Source organism: Nipponia nippon, unplaced genomic scaffold (genome assembly GCF_047370975.1).
Source record: "Nipponia nippon isolate SJK-2023a ecotype South Korea unplaced genomic scaffold, ASM4737097v1 scaffold_1, whole genome shotgun sequence".
NCBI lineage: Eukaryota > Metazoa > Chordata > Aves > Pelecaniformes > Threskiornithidae > Nipponia > Nipponia nippon.
The window spans coordinates 78,801,775-78,823,777 of NW_028262290.1; the positions used below are offsets into that span (position 1 = coordinate 78,801,775).

At 43.3% G+C, this 22,003-nt stretch overlaps 1 protein-coding gene, 1 long non-coding RNA gene and 1 other non-coding gene across 8 annotated transcripts in view; 2 read left to right on the forward strand and 1 right to left on the reverse strand.

The window, feature by feature from the left end:
* The window catches only part of SEMA5A (semaphorin 5A), a 354,504-nt gene extending 345,307 nt beyond the window's left edge, over nt 1-9,197 (reverse strand). For 2 of the 6 annotated variants that reach the window (XM_087760512.1, XM_087760495.1), the window contains exon 1: nt 9,080-9,117. The gene's annotated coding sequence lies outside the window, so the exon portion shown is untranslated. Of the gene's footprint in view, nt 1-8,346; nt 8,816-9,079 lie in introns of those variants that run through there. The other 4 variants (XM_087760490.1, XM_087760533.1, XM_087760523.1 and 1 more) reach the window with 3 other exon arrangements.
* Nucleotides 9,198-10,338: 1,141 nt separating this feature from the next.
* Nucleotides 10,339-16,380, forward strand: LOC148057431 (uncharacterized). Its single transcript, XR_015699749.1, has 3 exons — nt 10,339-10,455; nt 14,037-14,174; nt 14,453-16,380. It is a non-coding gene; the product is annotated as an uncharacterized LOC148057431 (long non-coding RNA).
* On the forward strand, nt 13,879-13,947 carry LOC148057432 (small nucleolar RNA SNORD123). Its single transcript, XR_015700168.1, has one exon. It is a non-coding gene; the product is annotated as a small nucleolar RNA SNORD123 (small nucleolar RNA).
* Nucleotides 16,381-22,003: the final 5,623 nt, after the last annotated feature.

Here is a 22,003-nt window from a genome sequence, read left to right on the forward strand (position 1 = left end):
ATCATAGCCTACATCTAATTCTAAGACATTTGTCACACATTACTAAAGTATCTATCAACACTCTAGTTTTACTATACAGACGCATTACATGTGATCTTTCTTTGATGTTTCAGAACCTTGAGCAAACCGAACACATCACCTGCGGGATACGGGCAGCTTCTAGTCAACAGAAACACTAGAGGAAGGCAGTTAGCTAGTGTCTCCAGCTTGCTTCATGCCACACTGCATAAGACACCAGAAATCTCACTGTTTTGATGGTTCTGCACAGAGTGATTCTCATCCTTCACTTCACATGCTGACCTACAGTGGAGTGCACTAGGAGCGATCATACCAGACAAACAAGAATGGACTTCTCTGTGTGAAAGGAGATTCCGTCTGTAGACGCCTTGGGGCAAGGATGCTATATTTCCATTCATTTTTGAATAGCCAGGCCTACCACCAGAAAAACTGATAACGGAAAATTGATATATCAGCTTTCCCTGGGGATGAGCTCCCAGGACCAATGGATAAGAAGTACAGTTACCAGCCTAAATGCTGTTAAAATGGTGAGAATATCTTGGGAACTCTGCTGCAAAAAGAAGCTAAATGAAACAACATTTCAGAAGAAGATACTAATAGTTTTTTTTTTAGATACTATCAGCTGCCATTGCTAAGGCTGAAGAGATTATCAGTTAGGTCTGCTCATCACTTCCTCCCTGGTTAGCTGCCTACAGGAGCAATTCCAAACTCTTTTCAGTCACAGTATGACACATAAACCTGAACAATATAATACTAAGTCTTGTTAACTCAAATCTTTATGACTCAGTCACAAAAGTAAGGCTCCCATAAGCACTCCAGTTCACATAAGCTTAATGCCTGCAGGACTAGTTATACAATGATGGAAGTCAACCCAGATGCTATCATGAAGTCAAAGGGGTGTTTTTTTTCCCTTTTCTTAATGTTTTGGGACACAGGGTGTTATTAGAAGTACCTAAAGGACAGCATGAATGATATTCAGGAACAGGCAGACAGTTTTTCCTAAAATCCATCATCCCAGTTATCATCTATAGACATTAACAGAAACACTGTTCTTCATACGAAGACTGATTTGTGGCAAGTAACATTTTATGTGGAAGCAAGAACATTCAACACTTATGCATAATTTTTTATAAGGCTTAGAAAGTTTTAGTCACCAAAGATGCAAGAAGGAAACAAGGGACTCAAACGTGCCACAAAACAACACTTCCCACAATGCAGAAGTGGCAAGGGGAGACAAGCACCTGGCTTGGCAATTAGTGAACCAAATCTGCTGGTTAAAAACAGAAGTCTCTAGATCCTCAGATTTCATCTGTAATTGAGTTCTCTAGACCTGACCTATGGCTACGGATAAATCTTTGAAGGTGCCAGCATGTGCAGAGAGCTGGGAACAAGTGTGGTGTTAACTGCTCTGCTCATTTCAAATGCCATTTTCAAAATTTTCAGTGTTGGCATTGTCAGCAATTTGGGGCTTAAAAAAAGGTCAAGGCTGATGAGAGTAGCAGGAAAAAAGGACTTTTTTATGGGGAATGCTAAATCTACAAAATTAACAAATACACACAATTATGAACCACGGCTGATTTCTACAAACAATTCCTAGTAGATCAAAAAGGTAAGTTAAGCGCATGAATTGTTCCTCGCAAACAAATGGAGCTCCCTATATTTGCAGTTATGCAATTCTTATATTTCCTCTTACTAAAATATTAGTGATATGCCTCTGCAACGAACTAGTTCTTTTTTAGCCTTCTGGAAAAAAAAAAAACAATTACAACACAGCGTCTCTACAACTGAAGTTGAAGGACAACCTTTGTCAACAGGCATCCTATAAAAAGACTAATGTGTGTTTTCCCAAGAGGCAGATAGCCCACTGCAGGCAATGCATTCATATGGGTACTCAAAGGAAAATAACACATTTGCTCAAATTATTTTAAGAGCATTTTATGATTACGGGTTTGAGAAACAAATATAAAGACTCAAGGTACATATCAGGATTAACTGTTTACCTCTAGTTCAAGACTATTTTGCTTCAAACCCTGATACTGATCTTGTTGGCCTTCAGATTAAATAAATTTGCAAAACAGTTTTCCCCGCCAGTTATAGATAAGTGAGCAAAAATGGAATTTTCTAGTAAAAGCTAGTTGCAAACTCTACTTATAGGAAGGATACTGAAGGAAGAAAACAAGTCCCTCCACCCAGACCGTTCATTTAATTCAAAAAAACAGACAACAACAGCAAAAAGAACAGTGATTCAGATGTAGAGCCCGGACCTCTCTTTTTGCCGTTGTTGCCAGTTACACTTTTTTTTTTGGTCACCAGCAGTTAAAGGATGATGCCCAAGCTGCACTGGTTTGTCTTCAATATTAAAGATTTATCTAATGCTTCAGGTAAGGAGTCTACCACTATGAACTCAGGAAAGCACTAGAAGATAAATCAGGAAATCTTGCAATTCTCTTGGACAATTCTGACTCTGACCAAGTTCTATGACAGAATTACATCACTTGTACAAGTCTCCAGGGCCCAGGGTAACAGCATTTTAGGACTCATACCCATGTTCATCAAGAGAAGATTTTCTCCCACAAACACCAACTTCTTCATCTGTTGCACATCTCTAGATCTGTACGCATGAATTCATGCTTTTGGCAAATCAATGTAGAACAGTTATGTCAGTTTATACTATCAATTCCAACAGCATACATCAGAACCCATTATCATTTTTCAATAGAGTAAGGTCTGACAGACAAGCTCTGGAAGACTAAGCTCCAGTTTTTAACAGGTTATTACCCTGAATTTCCCCACTTCCTGACACGCTCAAGGGCAATGCAATGAGACGTTGCCTCTCAGGTACCTCAGTCCTCAGCAGATGAGTTTAGATTGCTGGTGAAGACGGGCATACGTCTGTGCCTCAGTCCATTTGCAACCTCCACAAGAGAGCCTGTTGCCTCTTATAAAACTAACAGAACAAAAAGCTGTACGAACACGCTTTAAACCACTGAGGTAAAATCGACCAAAGCTCTTCTGCCAGTCCTAAATTTCATTGTTATTTGAGGGACTGATCAGAATTTTTATCTGCACACACAATCCTCCTCTCCCCTCCTTCTTTACCTGATAATACTCATTGCACACCTGCAGTAATGCTGAGTGACGAGTGGCCGTGGGGCCTTACTGGGATCAGTGGCCACGGGTACTTCAAAGACAAAAAGTGCTTTTAAGAGAATCAATTCTCTAATACTGTTTACAGTATGGCTCCACATGAAGAGTTACATTGGCACAACTAAAAAGACCCAGCAGACAACTGACTGACATAAGGACCCAAAATTGCCACGGAGGACAACAAACTACAACAACACTCACTAACTGGCACAGCATCCTCCACCTCTATCTGCCTGCCTTCAGGGAACACAGCATACAGTGGTTTTCAGGTCACAAAGAGAAGCTTTTATTAGAGGACAGGAATTAAGGTGGTTTTCTGGTTGGTTGTTTGTCATTAGACTCTTGGCCTACCCCAGGCTGATATGCCTTGAAAAGCACTATCAGGAAATAGTTCTCTCTATTCCCTTCCAAAGCCGAAATCCCATCTACTGGCTAAACTATGAGTCCCACGTTGCAGTACTGGGTAATATAACGTTAGACGCTAGGAGCAATTTTGCGCACTTACTCTCTCCTAGACATTCTTACTAAGTATTTCGATACCATTGCTTAGGTTTAAAAAGTAGCAAGGAAAAGCATGCACTGAAGCAATAGAAGCTAGATAAAAATTAGGATACACGCACACAGTTTTTGATGATAAAATCTAATAAAACAACCATATAACCCTACTGCAAGTTCAGAATAAGAAAGCAAACAAGACATAACAGAAGATGCCATCAACAACTGAACTCAGATTAAGCAACATACCAGCCCAACGACTGTGGACGATCCCTTTCCACAGCCTCCAACTTTGACTCTGACTTAGTAAAGAAATCCTAAAACTTTGCCAGACTTTGAGACACACAAGGCAATACAAATGACCTATCGTCCTGTAACTGGCAAGGCCAGGAGTTTTCCTCAAGTACTCAGCAATTTCACTTCTATCAGACAAGGTCGACAGAAAGGGCTTTATCCTATACGTCTTCTCCCATACCAAAGCCATTTCAGCAGTGCTCCTAGGGTACGTTTCATAACTGGGGGGTTTTGCCCATGCAGATGTTAGCCGGCTTCCATTGAAACCAGGCCACTGAAATGATCCAGATTATGATAAAACACACACACACACACACACACACACACACACAAAAAGGCAGCAAGAATTTCTGAAGTTACTTTATGCTGGAGAAAATACAGTGCAGAACAATGTTTTTAAACCAACAACACAAATATTCATTCGCATACCTTTGTAGAGTTAACCAGCAATAGAAATTAGTGATACAGCAACAATCTTACTGTGAGTCAGAAGAACAGGGCCCAAAATTATTAAAATACTCCCTCTCTAGCTACAGAGGCCTTACAGTTAACTTTACATTAAGCGTTCTTGATTCTCAGTTAAACCTAAGTCTAACCAGAAAGCACATTTCAATAGCGTCCTGGGTTTCCACTTAGACTAGCAATTCAGAGAAGGAAGGCAGCAGCAGAGAAAGCAGCTCAATTTTGAAATTGAGAGAAGGGGTAGGGAAAAGAAGGTGGCAAAATCTCACAATTTGCAGTATGGCCCATCTCCTCAAGCCATCCAATTCACATTATAAACCAATCCTGCAGCCATCACATGCTCTAATTCATTCATCACATGTATTTAGTAAAGCCTAAAAAAGCATCCCAGTATTACAGCGAGAGAGGACAGCAACAGGCTGCGTTTCAGCATGCTGAAAGTTAGAATTTCTGTAAGCTTCTCCTAAACCAAATAAATACTGCTAAGTGGTTGCATGTTGCTGTTCATCTAGTGAGGAGTCAAAAAATCAGCAAATTATATGCCAAAGATTCAGAGCTACTCAATCAACATTCTGCAAGTGAAACAGTAGTTTTCATTACTGGGCTTGGTAGCCATGAAAAGGTTGACCAGTTCGTTCAGAAATGAAGATCCAACAATTCTAAGGTATACTGGAGCCCAGGGTTATATCCTGATTTTAAAACTTGGGAAAGGAATGAAAATCTACATTATCTTGCTATCACACGAGAAATTTCATAACACGGCCAAGCTAATTAGAGATAAGTTTGAAAATGATAGCGCAGCTGACATATTACAGAGCATTTAAACTACTTCTAAAACAAATCATTCAAACCGTTTGAAAAGAAAAGATAACATTTGAAAAGATAAGTTTTAACAGTTGAGTTAAAGTCAAGAATTTCACCTGCAGACTTCATATCAATCCCAGCTTTCTGCTGCTATCACTGACAAACATCAGCTCCTTTGTGAAGTTGCCCGACTTTCTAATATACACTGGGACACAAGTACCGATTTCTTCCCAAAAGGTCCCCAAATAGAGATTTATTTTATAGATATATTTATACAAAAATAACGAGTATGGAGATAAAGAGTTGATTTATACAGCAGACAACTGGATTGCGTCAAATTACCTCAGGGCAGAAACAAATTAGATGCATGAACAAATCCACTAAATGACAAAAGATTTACATGCTTTATATTTTGGAATATACATTCTAGCAAAAAAATCAAGAACAAGACATTAATTAGGCTGCCGTTTTGGGGTCATTAACTTGGTTTACATTACCTCCCTGACAAATGTTAAGCAAATGTGCTATACTTAGATGCAACCTGGCAAATTTCGCATATAAATAATCAGACGCGTTTCCGAAGCAAACTAAAATAAAAGCCCCAACCTTTTTTGGAAACAGTTTGCTGTTTTAACAACAACAGATTTAACAGCAAACTGTGCCTGAACCGCGCCGTTGGAGCTGTGCCGTGCCCCGGGTTTCGGTGGGAATTGCAGAGAGCAGACTGCCACCTGTCTTTCACAGCTCACGGCTGCAACGCTGCAGCCTGGAAATCAAAACTAGCCTACCGCCAACAGTTGACAGACATCTCTCAAAAGGACAGTTTGAAAAGCGTTTATAGCGTTTGACAAAAAACAACAACAACAACAAAAAAACCCACCTCATTCTTTTGAGTCAGTTACATCTTTATGAAACACATTAGGCAAGAGCAAATGTACAGTCTGTAACTTAAAACTGTTTCCAAACAGGAACGTATATGCACGCCAAAAAGGACAAAAGGATGATGATGAAGAGAAACAGACTGATTAACAATAATCTGGACAACCCAGGACTGACAAGAAATCCCATCAAACATCTCCAAAAAATGATGCTACAGAAAACGAGAAGTTCCTCGGCACTGCTTCCTAAAATTACGGCGGCAGCAGCAGCAGCAATACCAATTCATCTCAGGAGCTGTAGTAACTTTAGAACATACATTACCAAACATCAAGATCATATCAAAATTTTATAAACCAGATGTTAAATCTAGAGCTAAATCATATATCATTGCTATTCAGAAGTCAGTCATCACAACATATCAACTAATTACTAGATACTGCCTTATGTTAAATAACACAGTATCAGATTACACACACCCTCCCCCCCAGTATCAACCGATAGTACTGGTAGTACACACCCACTATCAACTGATAGTACTACCAACTGATAGTACTATCAACTATCCACTTACATGTTCTACAGCATAGAAATAACTCACAGCCAGCACTCGGAGTGATGCAGCCCTTGCAGACCAGAGCGCAGAAAAGGGCCTGCTCCTGCTCATCCCAGGAGCTCAGCTGCTCCCTTGGCTGAATTCCTTCACACTACCTCTAATACAGAAACAGAAGTTCGCAGGAGGCTTATGTTGTATTTCTGCAGTTTATGGCTTGTCATGTACAGTTTACTCACTGGAAAGCAATGAACTCCCTTCAGTGAAAATCCTGTATTTGTATAAGAACACATTGTATTTGTATAAGACTCCATCAACACAAGTCAGAATCCACGTGGTTTCCCTAAGTAGGGGAAGGTTTCCCTAAGGGGGGGGGGGGGGGGGGCTGGGGGGGGGAAGGAAAAAAAACACCACACAACTTTCTTCTGAAAACAGCAGCAATACATAGTCACCACCCTTTGCATCTCTGCCCAACAGGAAATTAGTACAACAAACCAAAGTTTACGGATCATTACAAAGTGCAGGAGCACTCCTACTACCTGTAAGTATTTCAAGAAAACAGCACTGGTTAAAGATTAAAAGAAATGAGACACTACAGATACTAATGCCTCCAGCTTTCTCAACCAAAACAAAACTGTTACAACATCCTAAGGAATACGCAGTACAACTTAAAAGCAAGTGTTTACACCACTTAGTTCAAAACAACCTCTCGAACAGAACAGTAAACTGCCACCCTCCAGAGCAAAATCTTAGCTCTCAGCAGGACTCCTCACAGCTGTTCAGCATTAAAATGAGAAAATGAGATGAATCCATTAGTAAATGTAATAAAGTTAGATTATCAGTACCTGCTGGAGAGGAAGGTGGGAACACAGCAGAAAATAGAGAACTCTACCAAAATCTTTCACTAGACTAAGCAAAGTACCTAGGGCCATACCTCAGCCTTTCAAGGCAGCAATACGCTTTTGATTGAGTATGCATTATATATATGATATCACCAGGTTCAACAGTTCTTAGTAAGTCAAATTTTGCTAAACCGAGTCACAGTCTTACTCACGTAACAACCAGAAGACACTGAACCTGCTAGAACTAAGATTTGAGTGCAATTTCCATTATGAAAAATCCTATTTTTACAGCGCTCTAGCTGGGCTAGCATCATACCAGCCTTTCACACAAAAACTCAAACTAGAGAGGCTAGTCAGCTTTCAGAAAATAGGGTCTTCAAATGCACTGCCGTAGGGCTGCCGGAGCACGCTGTTACTATAACTTTAACAACAGTTTTTAGTCTTAGGCTGTTTTTCTTAGCTGCAATCTTGCGTATTCTAACCGCCTTTGCAAGGGTGCGTGTGCATGTGGATGCACAGACCTCTCCTGCCAACAGTCCGCTCTGCTGAAGGAAGGGACCCACTGACAGCTCCCCGCACCCCTGCCGCCCCCCAGCAATAATCCCGGGCAGATGATCGTCGTCTCAATCTACCGCGCACACTTAGCATCTGGAACGATACAGCAAACCCCTAATAGCTATGGTTTATCTGGTAAGCAATCCTCGCAGAAAGATGGTTTAATACAACAGACCGAGGTGTTTCCTTCTGCGTCGTCGCGGAACGGCAACTCAAACTCCACAATTCCGAAAATGCCAAAATACGGCTACACCACAGACCGAAGCCCGTCCAGTTAAATAACAGCGACTACAAACGTACGTTGGGACTTCAGATGGCGCGGCAAGCGCATCCCCCTGAAAACCCCGCGTTCCTCAGGCAACTGCCGGTGCCCTTCACGCCGCTTCTCTTCTGCTCTCACCAGAAGAAGAGGCAGAGCAAACTTCACTCGCCGAAGTGTGACAAAACCCCTCCGAAGCGTTTCGGAGCCACCGGCTGCCCTCCCGCAGCCAGGGCTCAGCCGCCGCCACGCACCTCAGGCTCCTGGGCGAGCGATTCCCCCGCCGGCGCCACCCCGAGGGCGGCAGCGCCGGGGGGAACAGTCCGGGTTTCAGCCCCGTTGGCGGTACGGCGGCCCGCACGGCTGGTTTTCTCTTTTCCCGAGCAAACGGCACCGTCTTCGGGGACAACGACCGCCCGTTTGGAGAGGCTCGGTGGACTTTCGGGGGTGGGGCCGGGCAATGCCCGAGACGGGCTCCGACCGCCGGCAGCCCTCCCCGCCACCGGTCCCCGCCGGCAGCGCCGCTCCGCTCGCTCCCAGCTCCCCCTGCCGGCACCCTGCCGCTGCGGCGGCCGAGGCCCCGGCCGGCCTCCTCGCCCCCCCCCCCCCGGGGCGCCCGGCGGGGCCACGGGCGCAGCCCCGCGGAGCCCACCCGAGGGCGGCCCCGGGGAGGGAGAGGCGGCCGCGGCCGCCCCATCCCCGCGGCCCTCCCGAAGCCCCGCCGCCCCCAGCCCCAGCACCGCGCGGGGGGAGAGGGGCCGGGACGGGGGTTACCTGCAGGCGCCGGAGGGCTGCGGGGCGCGGGCGGCCGCCGCCGCGCCGATGCCCCGCCGATGATGGTGCCCCGCTCCCCGGCGCGGCGCTGCCGCCTCAGGCCGACATGGCCGCAGCCTCGCCCCACGCAGCCCCGCCGAGCCGCCCGCGCTCCGCTCCGCTCCGCTCGCTCCCACCAAGTTTGCGGCGCAGCAGCCGCCCGCCTCGCCCGCCGCCCCCCGCGCCCGCCCGCCAGACCCAGCGCCCCGCCGCGGAGGCGGAGCAGCGGCAGCCGGGGCGGCTGCGGCGGCCGCCCGTCCCCGGCGATGCGCGGGTCGCCGCACAGCCCGCCGCCGGCGCTGCCCCGGGCGGGGGTGATCTCGCATTACTCCCTGCCCTCCCCCGCGCTCCCCCCCTGGGCCAGCCGAGAAGTTGCAACTGGTTGAGATATCTGTGCTTGGGGCTTGGGTCTGGGTTTTGATTTATTTTTTTGGTTTTGCTTTTTTTCCTCACTTACCGCAGCCCAAAAAGCATGACCCGAGGCTTCTCCTCGCGATCAGATCTGAGCAGGGCCGCCCCAGCGCCAGCACAACTAAGCACAACAAATCTCGGCGAGCTGCAGCAGCAGCAGCCGGAGGGAGGAAGGGAGGGAGGGAGGGAGAGGCGGCGGGCGAGGGGTCGCTCCGCGGGTGCCGGGGTCCGCAGGGGCTCCCGCGGGATGGGAGGGCGCGGCGCTCCCGGCCGGTGTCTGGGGCTCCGCGTCTCCCCGCCCAGCGGGGCTGCGGGGCCGGGGGAGGCGCCGCCGAAGCCGGGGCGCAGCAGGTAAAGGAGGCGAGGGAGAGCCGGGCGCTAGCGGCTGCCGCGGCTGCCCCGGGGCGGGGGGGCACGGGGGGGGGCCCGGGGGGGCACGGGGGGGGCACGGGAGCGCCCCGGCAGCGCCCGCCGGTGCCGAGGCTGCGGGCCGCCGGCTCCCCGCTCCCGCCGCCGGCTGCCCCGCACACGCCAGCCCCCCACCCGCCGGGAGCCGGCCAGCCCAAGCCCGGCGTCCCGGCCCCGCCGGGCCTCCGGGGGCCGGCGCGGAACCGCGCAGGCAGCGGGAGCCGCTCACCGGCGGCCCCGTCCCGCTGCGGGGGTGGGCGGCCGGCCCCGGCGCGGCGCGGCGCGGCTCGGGGCGGGCGGGGGAGCGCGGCGCTGACATTTTTGCGACCACGTAAAAGCCCGCGGCGAGTCCCTCTCCGCCCCCTCCCTTCCCTCTACGGCACGGGTCGACGTGTCAGCCCCGAAAGTTTATTTTTAGGCCCCGGGAGAGTGCCCTATAAAGGTCCGGCGGCGGGAGCGGGGCGGTGAGACGTGGCACTGCCGGGCCGGCGGCCGAGGCGCGCAAGCATCTTCCCCAGGTACGTGCCTTTGCGTCCCGCGCTCGCGGGGCTTTCCACGCACGCCTTTGTGTTTAGCCCACCCGTTTGTATTAAACCAGGAGGCTGGTTTTGTTCCTACATGTATTTTAATGAATTCCATCAAAGTAGTTGGTTTTGGTTTTTTTTTTTTTTTTTCTTTTATGGCCGCATTTGCACGTTTCTACTACAAACCGCAGCAGAAACTGACTTGTGTTGTTTGCAGCAAGACCTCCATTTAGAAGACTAAAAGCACTGGGAGTTTATTAAAACAAACAAAACCATGGAATTGATCCGTGCTAGAGTAATCCTATAAAACTATACTTAATTAAAACAACTAGGATCAAAATTTATCTGCAAGCCAAAATGTTGCAAATTCAAATTGCCTGACACAGCCAGCTCAAGGGAGAATGTTACTTTGGCTGCGTTATAAAAGAAACTTGTTCGAGGAGAAAAGTTAATGAAAGTTTGAAATTATCATTAGAAATGAAGCTCTGGAATTTGGAACGTTATTTCTGATTGCTTCTTGGTATTAAAAAAAAAAAAAAAAACCAAACAACACAAAAGCAAATACTAAAGACCGAACTTTTTTTCCATTACAGTCATGTAACCCTGACAGTTAAGGACGTTTCCTGATTTATAGCAATACAGTTTTGTAAGACACCAATGTAATGTATATTTATGTAGGATCACTTCCCTGTGAAATTTCCTCAGCTCCAGAAAATACTTGTATAGAAAACAAAAGAATCCACTTTACGCCTAAAAATCGCCATCAAAGTAACTGCAGATAAAGGACGATTCACATATATACTCCGTTAACCTGTTTGGCGTGTTTTTAAGACGTATCTGTTCACATCAGCAAGTCCCATGCTTTATATGTATCTCCACCTATTACAGTAACATTAAACTTCTTTTTAAAGAGGAGATGTACTTGTCTTTCCAACTGATGGGGAAAAGAAACGCCAAACATCCACACTTTATCTATGTAAGACTGTGTACGCGAAAACAACTACCAGTAAAAAACCATCAAAATTTTAGCACCCGAAATGACGTACATTTTAGCCCCTAACAATTCCTCTGCGGTTTGGCTATGAAAAAATGGACATAGATGTAAAACAAACAAACAAACAAACCAACCAACCGCAACATTTGGTATGATATGATACTGGATTAATGATGTACATTACGTCCTAAGAAAAATTCCACTGGGATCATACTTTCTCTATGTCATCCCCAAAGGTTTTAAGTCACGTGCTTTATAGCTAGCTACCAATCTCATGGAAGAACAGTAGTGATCTCCGTGATTAATTCTATTTCATTTTCTTTTATTTTGAGAAGCTTACGGGCAAAGATGTATGAAACTGGCTGTGAGATTAACCATGTTTGAAATAAAGCTACAAAATGTAACATTATTTAATGTTACATGTTACTCTGTGCTATGTCTAAGTGCAGAGTTAAATCAGGTAAGTTGAGTGAGATGAGCCATTTTAGGCAAAGCAATCCCCAGACGTACTCTTGCAAGTAGTGGCTGAGAGTTTTTTGGGTCTGTACAGGTACCTCGCACAGTGGTGTCTCGATCCCAGGCTAAGTCTCTCTGTGTTACTATAACCAAAATAAATAAGGATATCCTAACATAGTCTAGAAGTATTATGCTGAGGGTAGGGGAGAAAGAAGCAGGAGAAGCTCTGCTACCTGATTTAAGGAAGGAAGAGAAAACCCTGAGAGGATCAAGTCCCAATTCCATCCAGCCTGCCTTCCAGTATGGATCACCTCCTCCTCTGCCCTGTATTTTCCTGTCGTTATATTTCTCACTGTTACTAAGTCTTGATCCCTCCTTGCAACAAAATGGAGCCTAGCATGTTAAGGGATGGCAGCATGTGAGAGCGGTAAGGTCCTGCAGTTGGAAGAGGAAAGGCTGCACAGCACCTTCAGGCTTTTGGCCAGTTTGGTGGGAAGCCAGATTTCAGCTCCTCCCTGTGGTGGCAGGATATAAGGAATGTTAGAAAGCAGGGAAGGGGGTGGATTTCCATCTGTTTAGGTGGGAAAGCCGTGGTGTAAGGGAAGGCCTGTCTTCACATTACCCATCAAAAGCACCTTGCAGAGTATGTCTGTCTTTCATCATTTAGAAAAACAAAGTCAGATACTCTAAGCCCAAAGTTTAAGTTAGGTTAAAAGGAAAAAGAAAGAAAAAAGAAAAAAAAAAAAGAGGGAGGAGTTAGCTTCAGTAAAACTGAGCCTTGAGCTATTCTTCCATCGTAGGGAAAAGGCCTTGCTTGCTTCACAATGACAGAGTTCAAAGGCTTTATTTTCACTGCGTTTTGGTTTTTTCACTCTATTGAAAACATTAGTTATATTTGTTTAATTCATGAGAAACGTGCAGAGAAAAACTTTGAAATCTCACAGTTAATTGCCTGCTTTTGTTTTTCCAACCACATCATCTATTACTCAGGAGAAACCCTCCTGGTGACCAGCAGCTTCCCAGAGCAGACCAGCCAGGGGCATGGTGCATGTCAACAAGCTCCCTTTCCTGAACCAATGCTAAAGAACAGAGAGTTTGTGCAGTCTGGTATCTTGAATCCACCTTGCTTATGTGACCTTGCTGAGAGACCTATTCATCAGGTCTACATGGCTGTTTCTTCCTTCTTTCCCACTGAGATTCAGGAAAGTATTTGGTCCGCTGTATTTGAATTGTGTGAGTCCTCAGCATTCCCGCCTGCATTGAGCAAAGTCATCTTCCAAGGCTGGATCATCCTGAGTCTGCCATATTTGAATGTCACCCCCAGGTGGTTCCAGTAGGGAAGTATACTGCGAAAAAGCAGGACATACATGCCAGGCTGTAGCCCAGTAGCATGTACCCCTGTAGCAGACACAAGACAAGTTCAGACTGAGCAAAATTTTAATTGTCTTAGCAAAAGACACCGTTGCAATACGTGCTTTAAATCACAGGGAAATAAATGCCAGAGTTACAAACTCTCTTCTGTTTTCTGTCAAATTATTGTCTTGCGTTATGTGCTGTATTTAAAGGTTACACTGACTAGTACCTGTAATACCTATGAATTAGGAACAGTGAGATGAGATTCTAAATTACTTGGCTTTTGAGAGCTAGACGCTCATCTGATGAGTTTATATTTACTATTTGTGATCAAGAGAGAGAATAAAGTAGTATTTCTCATGGTATTTGTAATGATTTAGGCTCTTTATAAACAAAATGCTTTAATTTTATGAATGCTTAAGGTGATATTTTCGACACAGCTATATAATATAAATAAATGTGCACTTGCATTTATAAATGTGCAGGCTGATTTTTAGTAGTTGCCTCTTTCTTTTCATTAAAGTCTCTGACAGATAAGGCAGTTAAAGAAGTTGCTATATGAGCCTTAAATAAGGGCTGTCTAACTTCAGGTCTCTAAAAGTAGTCAGATATTTGGTGAAAATGATGAATTCTGGGGTACTGATTCGTGTGATCTGAAAAAGCCATCCATTTCCTGATTCACCTTCATATCTCCTCCAGGAAAAAAAGGAATATTTTACAATGAATACCTGCAGTCAAACAATTTTTATGTGTGTGTTTTTCTGTCTTTCAGCCACTTCGCAGAACTGGTACTTTCAAAATGAAGAGGAAGGTAGAAGTGAGAACAAAGAATGCCTTGGAGAAATCCAGTGGAAAAGTTTGAGGAGTAGCAGTAATAGGAAATATTAATAACTCTGATCTCTTAAAATAGGTGAGAATTTGGACTGAAATTATGAAAAGTTACAAACCTAAGACATAAGACCTATTACATTTGAATCTAGATTCAGGGATTTTTAAATTAATACATAATAAAAATATTTGCATGTATTTTCCTCTACTTTAGATGCTAATACATTCTGCTGCCTTACACAACTTTCTTCTATAGATGAATTTAAGTTTTAATTTTTTGGTTGTTAGCCCCAAGACACGTCCTTGAAGTAAGCCAGGGGATGAATTAGCAATCCATTAGTTGCTTCTCTCTGTCTGCAGGTCCATACTCATTAATATTGGATTCCTGTGTTACTACATCACCCAGCAGTACAAGTGGGATTTGGATAAAGAGTACATATACATGATCTTATCACTGCCAAATGGTCAGGATATAGAGCTTATCTGGACTTCAGGCTTTTGTGCTGGCCTGTTTGGGGCCATGTGGGTAGAGACGATACTTGGCGTAACTCCTGCCTTCACAGAATTAGACCATCACAATTTTTAGAAGAAATCTTAACCAGCTGTGTAGCCTTCATACTTGGACAACATTTCTGTGACACCGATCTAGCATGAGGAGCCCTAAATCACATTTACCCCGTGAAAGCGCACTGAGCAGGCAGCGAGTGCCAGGCAGCGAGGCGTGCAGCATGGGAAGTGACGGTGGAGTTGTCCACACACAAGAATTTCACAGTAAATTCTCCAAGTAAGCCAGCCCCTAAGTCACTTTTTAAAAGTGATTTAGCTAAATTAGAGCAAATTCCTGTGTGAACATTTTTGCTTTGAGCATATCTCAAATCCACTAAAAAAAGCATGCAAATTAAAGTGAAATGAACAAAAAAAGACTAATCAGAAAAGGGTTTTCCTATAAAGAGTCTCACTGACTGTCTTTAATGAGAATTCATTTACCCCTTTATTTAAACTCAGACAGCATGTTTGTGTGACCAAGATCTCACTCACCCTCTGCCCCTCCACTCTCTAAGACTCGCAGTGAACACAATAAGCTAGAAGTACTTGTCAAGGGGGTTTACGTAGGAAGTAAGACAGTCAGGAGCTTAACAAGATGCATGGCATATTATAATAGATTCATTTTTCCAGCCATACATTCCCTATCAGATCAGATCATTTAGTAGCAGCAATAAAAGTTACAAGTCCAATTCAAGTGATATTTCCCTCAGTTGCTCCTACACTGTGTTCAGTTGCCTGTTAGGAAAAAACTAGGTGGTGTTATTTACAGCCAGTCCTTTTAGTCTGGAATTGGTAAAACCCAAAATGCCTAACAACTTGAAAGTGGCTATAGAAGTAGCATTAGACAAAGACAAAAGAGAAAATAAATTAAAACTACTGAGTGTTTATCACTGAGAGACTAAAACCAAAACAAACCCCCTCACACACACCTTCTAAATTCCTTTACTTTGCTGATTTTACTTGGATACTAAAGCACCCCCTTCACAGTCTGGTCTTCTGTCCCATCACTACTCTAACTCATGTCAGACTAGAGCAACAGGAGTGTAAGGAGGTACCTAGGGCATCCTAGACTTGAAAGTTCATCTCGGTTGGCACTTGTGAATTTAGCCTGTCCTGCCTGTCTCCGTTCAAGGTCAAGCATGTCAGTGTTAAACATACATGAGGGAGATTCCCCTACCAAGTGTCATTTACAAGATCAGATGCTGTGGGCTGTGAATTGGGGACAGCGGATATTGATCTCGCATCATGCTGTTGTCAATACCCCTGTTTGTATCTGATCACTGCCCCAAACCCCTCCCATGTGGTACACAAGTGTCGTTTTTTTAATGTTTTTCAAAAGTTACCTATAAGTAGCACCAAAAATCTGTGCAAAATCTGTGTCGAGCTGAACTCTCTGCAGGCATACCTTTAGCCTTCCTGCACTGCTCTGTCCCAAGGCGATGCTCAAACCAAAGGCGTCCGTCCCACCATTTCCCAAACAGCTGTGAACTTTGCTGGCAAAGTATAGTGCATCTGTTTATTGCAGGCAGTCCATTTAAAAGTGTACGGCTATTTTCTAATATAAGTTGTTTTTTTTTTCCATTCAAATATGCATAAATCAGCCTGCATTGTGACTTTGTCAGTTCAGGGTGTAAGGAAGATGATGTTCCCTGATGAGCAAAAGTAGGAAGCAGTAGCATTACAGGAAGATGGAATTAATATGCCCTTGGTGATCCTAATTCTAGTACTACCTAACATTTGAGTGTTTCACTTATTGCCCTTAGCATTCTGATAATGTCAGGTGTTTGGTATAAGTTCAATTATTAAATTTGTATCCCTCTTATTGCTTTCCATAGCCTGAAACAGTTTAATTATTGAAATTATTTAAATCAGTATTGTATTCAAAATGGTTTTTATTGGTTTTCTTTGTATTTTACTTAATAAAAACTGCTCTATTAAGAATATTGTGTGTTAATTATTTGGCTGGACACATGAAAACATGTAAGAGAGTTTGCTGAAGAAGGGAACACCTAGCCTGAGTCAGCTCCAAGAAGCCAGAATTTGATTTTCGAAACCTAAACTTTCATAAAATAAGCCTCATTGCGAAACATGTAGCAGGAGGAGGGATGTCCAGACATGCTACCAAAGAGCAAAAGCCACTTTTTTTTTTTGCAGTTAGCCCCAGCTCCACTTAGATTACTAAGTTTTGTTTGACTACGTAATGAGACTTGGGGGTTCATCAAAGAGACCAGGTTAGAGGAAGGAAATTGAAACCAATGTTAACCTTGTAAGTTCACCATCATGCTTTAAATGCTACCAGAAGATACCAAGAGGAGACAGACCGTAATGTCCACGTGACTTGAAGTACCTCTTGTCTCTAATGGACGTTCTCAATTCAGAGCAGAAACTGAGAGCTTCTGGGGGGGGTGGGGGTTGGTGTGTGCACTGATGGTGCTATATAAACAAAATAAGGCTGTTCACTGTTGGTTCTTTCATCAGCCATATGTTTACAAAGACTTTAAAGGCTAAAATTTTAAAAGTAGTTGTAGCACGCCAAAACTGTCAATTAAATAATTTGCATAAAAATGTCAGATTTCAATTGGGCTTGGCAGCTGTGGACAGTGATTCTAATTTAAAAGACAAGAGTGAGTAAACGAAGAAATACATAGGAGCTACATATCTAACACTATCTTTTTTATTCTAATAATCAATTCCTTCTACTACCAAAAGGAGAGTGTTAATAATAGGACTCAGTCAACAAGTGGAAAAAAACTTGAATTATCTCAAGGAAAAAAAAGAGAAAAAAATAACATTCATCCCACTGCAGCCCAAAGCCTCCATGCCTGCCAACATTCTTGACTTTTCACAGAAATAGGCTATGTATTCATGCCCCCAAAAGACACAGCAACTTGGACCACAAGATAGGAACTAATTCTAAAGTGAAGGACTTTTCTGAAGAAAAATCTTCCCAAAGCCATTCATTTTGAGCACTTAGTAAAAGTGGATAACTAGCACAAAGGAAGAGACGTGTTCGTTCCAAAGTGTGTACTCATAGGAGAAAAGCAAGCAGTCACTCAACATTGTAGATGATTGGCAGCTTCTGGTTGTAGCATGATAAATCATCTAGCGAAAAAAAATCTGAAACATATTCATTAGCATCAGGTTCTGGGAGAGTTTTACACAGCAATTTCTCCATGAGACAGAAGTAAATGCAATGTCATAGCAGCTGCATGTGGAAACAAGCAGCTCTGTGGAAAGATCTATTGAAACCTGCTTTCCCTAGGCTGTGTCTTATGCCTGGATGGTGAAACCCTCAGGTCCTCCACTTTCCATACACTGGGAAATGTGTGCACTATGGTCCTCCATCCCTCACATTCTTGCTGCTCTCTCTGTGTCCTCTGGCCTCCTGCCCTCCCAACCTAACCCCCCAGCCTGGCCGGTCACTTGGGCAGGGGACGGGGTGATGACCAGGCTAGAGCTCAATCCTGGGTACTGACTGATTGACCAGGGGACTGCTGCTGACCACTAGCTACCACGCACACTGCCTCTAAGAGGCTGGCAGGGGCAAAAAATGTGCTCTGTGGTCCAGACGGGACTGTTCAGTGATTTCAAAGACTATTTAGAGATTGACTGGTAGCTTAATCATCATTTTAGGCAACCCAGATAAAAACTGAAGCTTTTTTAAAGCCTGACATTGCATGTTCATAAAGCAACTTATTTGTTGAACTTATTTATGAACTTTCTTTTTTTAATTAGATATATAAGTTTTCTCAAATTAGAGCAACAAAGCAAATATTTGCTTGTATACCCAAAGTGTAATGAAAATCAGCAAATAAATATGTTCTATAATCATCTTTGTTCTTTAAATGTTTATTTAATTCACCTGATTTTCCTTCTTCTGATTTGTGAAGCATTATTGTAAAAGGAGGGGCAACAAGGCCTAGATACTTGTATAGGATAGCCACATTTAGATACTCGTCTTTTTAAAAAGAAATGATCTCAGTACGTCATCTCACTTGGAGGAACTAAGCACAGAGCAGCTCCAAAAGCCATACCAGATGGTCGATTTTGTTGCCTTTTGACTGGTTCAGGGACTTCAGTGTAGGAACTCAGGTTTGGTCTAGATGTATTAACTATTGGTTTTCTAAACTATTCACATCGTTATTTTTTTTTCTTTTAGAGAGGGAACTGGAGAGATGTTCTATTGTTTGAGGCAAAAAGCGTATGAACTGGAAAAGTTCTTTATGGTCATAAATGCTTTCATTCTGCTGCTGTGACCAAAAGCAATGAGAACGGGTAGAATACTGCTGGTTTTATAATTTTATTTCGCAACAGCTGAGGAAATGACAAGATTAACATAACTTCCAAACACTTCTACTCAACATCTAATGGTTGACGTTCCCAGGGTCAGCAGGCATGGAGCTACCATCAGGAATGTCTGGACATTCTTTACAGCAGATTATCAGGAAGAGCCTCCCACTTGGCTGACTCAATGGGATCTTTCTTCCTCACTAGATGCAGTAAGAGCAGCTGTAAACATTTTGATGTTTTGGTCAACAGCGAATCCTTGGCAAAGATTTTTTTCTGACTTTACTGGGAGCGAGAATGGGTTATATCATTTCTAGGTTGATACAACCAAAAGCCTTTTAAGGAAATGAAGTGCCTACATTTTCTTGCACACCAATGGGATTTGCAATTAGAGGAAAACTAACAGATACTGTAAATAAATAAAGCTCAAAGTTCCTGCTGTATTTAGTGACATCTTGCAGTACACTGCAAGTCTTAAAAGTGAGACAGCGTGAAAAAGTACCCCTTAAGACTGAATCAATTACATTCTGCTTGGAACTCTTTACGAAGAAACACAAAACAAAATTCAAATGCGTGTTCTGTATAGTGAATACAACTGAAGAAATCAGCAAGGAAAGACTTAGAGGGTGGCAAAACACTCTGGATTTGTTAGTTGAGATCATGAAAGAAAATCAGAATTGTGTCTTCTCTTTTTAAATTATAACTTTCCTTTCAGTTCTCAAATTCAGATCACTCATCCAAAAATACAGATAACCAAGATATATCCTATGTTTTATAACTATGCAACATCAAGAGTACAGTTTTTTGATCTATTTAAGAGCACAACAATACTGGTTACTGCTGACACTGCACTGTCATCCATAAATATCACACCTTAGGAAGGCACACAAGAGTTTATCTGTCTCTCTGCCTTTACTCAGTGGTTAGCACAACAGGACTCTGGCTTGGCTTGAATCTACCAATGGGTGTTACTCTTATATCAAAAAAATTTATAATAGTCCTTCTGTTTGATAGAAAGTTACACACTGTGATTTTCTCAGGAGGCTGTTACAGATAAACTCTTCAAATATGATGGGGAAAAAGCCATAGGTGTCCAGATATTATGATCATACAGAGAGATCTGAGAATCCCATAACACTGCCAGAACCTAGGAATGGGGTGTCTAACTATATCAAATTAAAATATCCTTAAGGGTACATTTGGTTTCTCAGAAATTAATTACCTGACAAACATATGTCTTTTCTTGGTATTTATTTTCTCCTTTTTCTTACAACTCCCTTCCCTGTAACTGAAATGAAAGTGCTGAAGGAATGAACAAGTCCTACTGATTTTTTTTTTTTCTGGTAAGATTATAAATGAAAACACATTTGACTAAAGCCTGTGGAAAATGTAATTTGTTATGTCAGAGCAATCACTCAGCATGCGTACAGCTGGGTTTGACAATACCAGACCATGCTTGTTATAAAATCAATAGCAATGGCCTCAAGGAAGGAAGGGTAAATGAAGAAAGACCGATGGCTTGTGGGCTCAAACTAGTTTGGGTCATCGGGAGCTAAAGAGACTATTTTAACTTGCCAATGAATTATTATTCCAATGCCAAGGCAGAGGAGTGGAGGCCAAATTAATGTCTCATGTCTCATTTCAAAAACATTCCTTGTCTTTTACTGAAGTCCTTTTGATTACTTCAGAATAGAGAAGGGCGAAAATGTTGTACTATGTATGTATATATTACGTAAAACACTTTCTAAAAAGAATGAGAGCATAACAAGAATTAAATATTGGATTTTTAACAGAGCTTGCCATAGGCCAGCTTCAGTTCCACCCACTTAAAAGGAAGCAGTACACCACTTCTGAAAATCCATCAAAGCCCCACTTGTTTGTGTTAGTTCAATTCAAGGCGACCTTCTTAGAAAAGCTCCATCTTGGAAAAACCCAAGAGCCTTGCACCAGTGTCTGGATCAAAACAGAAAAACTTTTATCCCTCCAAATGTTTGTTATTGCCAGCATAATGCTGAAAGCGTAGTGGAAGCATAACAGATCCGGTGCAAACAAGGCTGACTCCCCCAGGATCCCACTGGGGTATCAGCCACTGCTGCTGGACCAGGAGCTTGGACAGTGCCGTTGCACTGGAACCACCCTTTAAGCTGATTTCTAAACACTGGGTGAACAAGCGCACAATGAACTGCGAGTTCTCCTGCAAATAGTAATAACAGAGGAGAACATTAAACAAGAACCATAACTCCCTACAAATCTCCCCCTATGGCATCTCCTGATCGTGTCTGATAGCTGGCATATCACAAGACTCTAGGCTAAGCTCAGCTCAGCTCCACAGTAGAAAGCTGAGAACAAAGAAGGAAAGCTGGAAATGCTTCACAGAGTAAATTCACTAATGTGGGTGCTTACTTCTATTTTGTGTTTAGGGCTGGAGGATTGCTTGGTACGAAGCAAAAAGAGATAAAAGAGAAGCAGAGATTAAAATCAAGCAGATGACGAAAAGCAGTAAGGTACAAAAAAAGTGAAGGGTAAGGAAAAGGCAAAAATATGTCACCCTTCGTTGTGTCAACCAAATAATAAAATGTTTTCTCAGTACTATGCCTGAAATCCACGTATTCTTTCCCAAACAATATACAGATAGTCCCTCCGCTCAGAGCATTCAGATTCTTTAGTGTAAGAGCTGGAATTAGGGCAATGGTCTGTCTACCTAAGTACCCTGTCTCTGATGGTCACCCATATCAAATGCTTAAGAAAGAGTTTAGCAAGGAAAACATACAGCTGGCCATCAGTGATTTATGACTTACAGACGTCCAGACGTCTGTAATACAGGATCTTAGTACATTTATAAAGTCCTTCATAGACCTATGTTTCCATAATTTATTTCGTCACTGACTTTGTGCATCCACACCATCCTAGGGTGAGGAATGCCACAGCTGAGGTATGTTTTGAAAAGGCGTATTTCCTTTTGTTTTGAACATCTTCCCACTGAGTTTCCCTTGTCGTTATATTATAAGACACAGTGACTAGTCATTCCCTATTTGCCTTCTCCAGACCTCATACAATTCTTTGAATCTCAATTTTCTG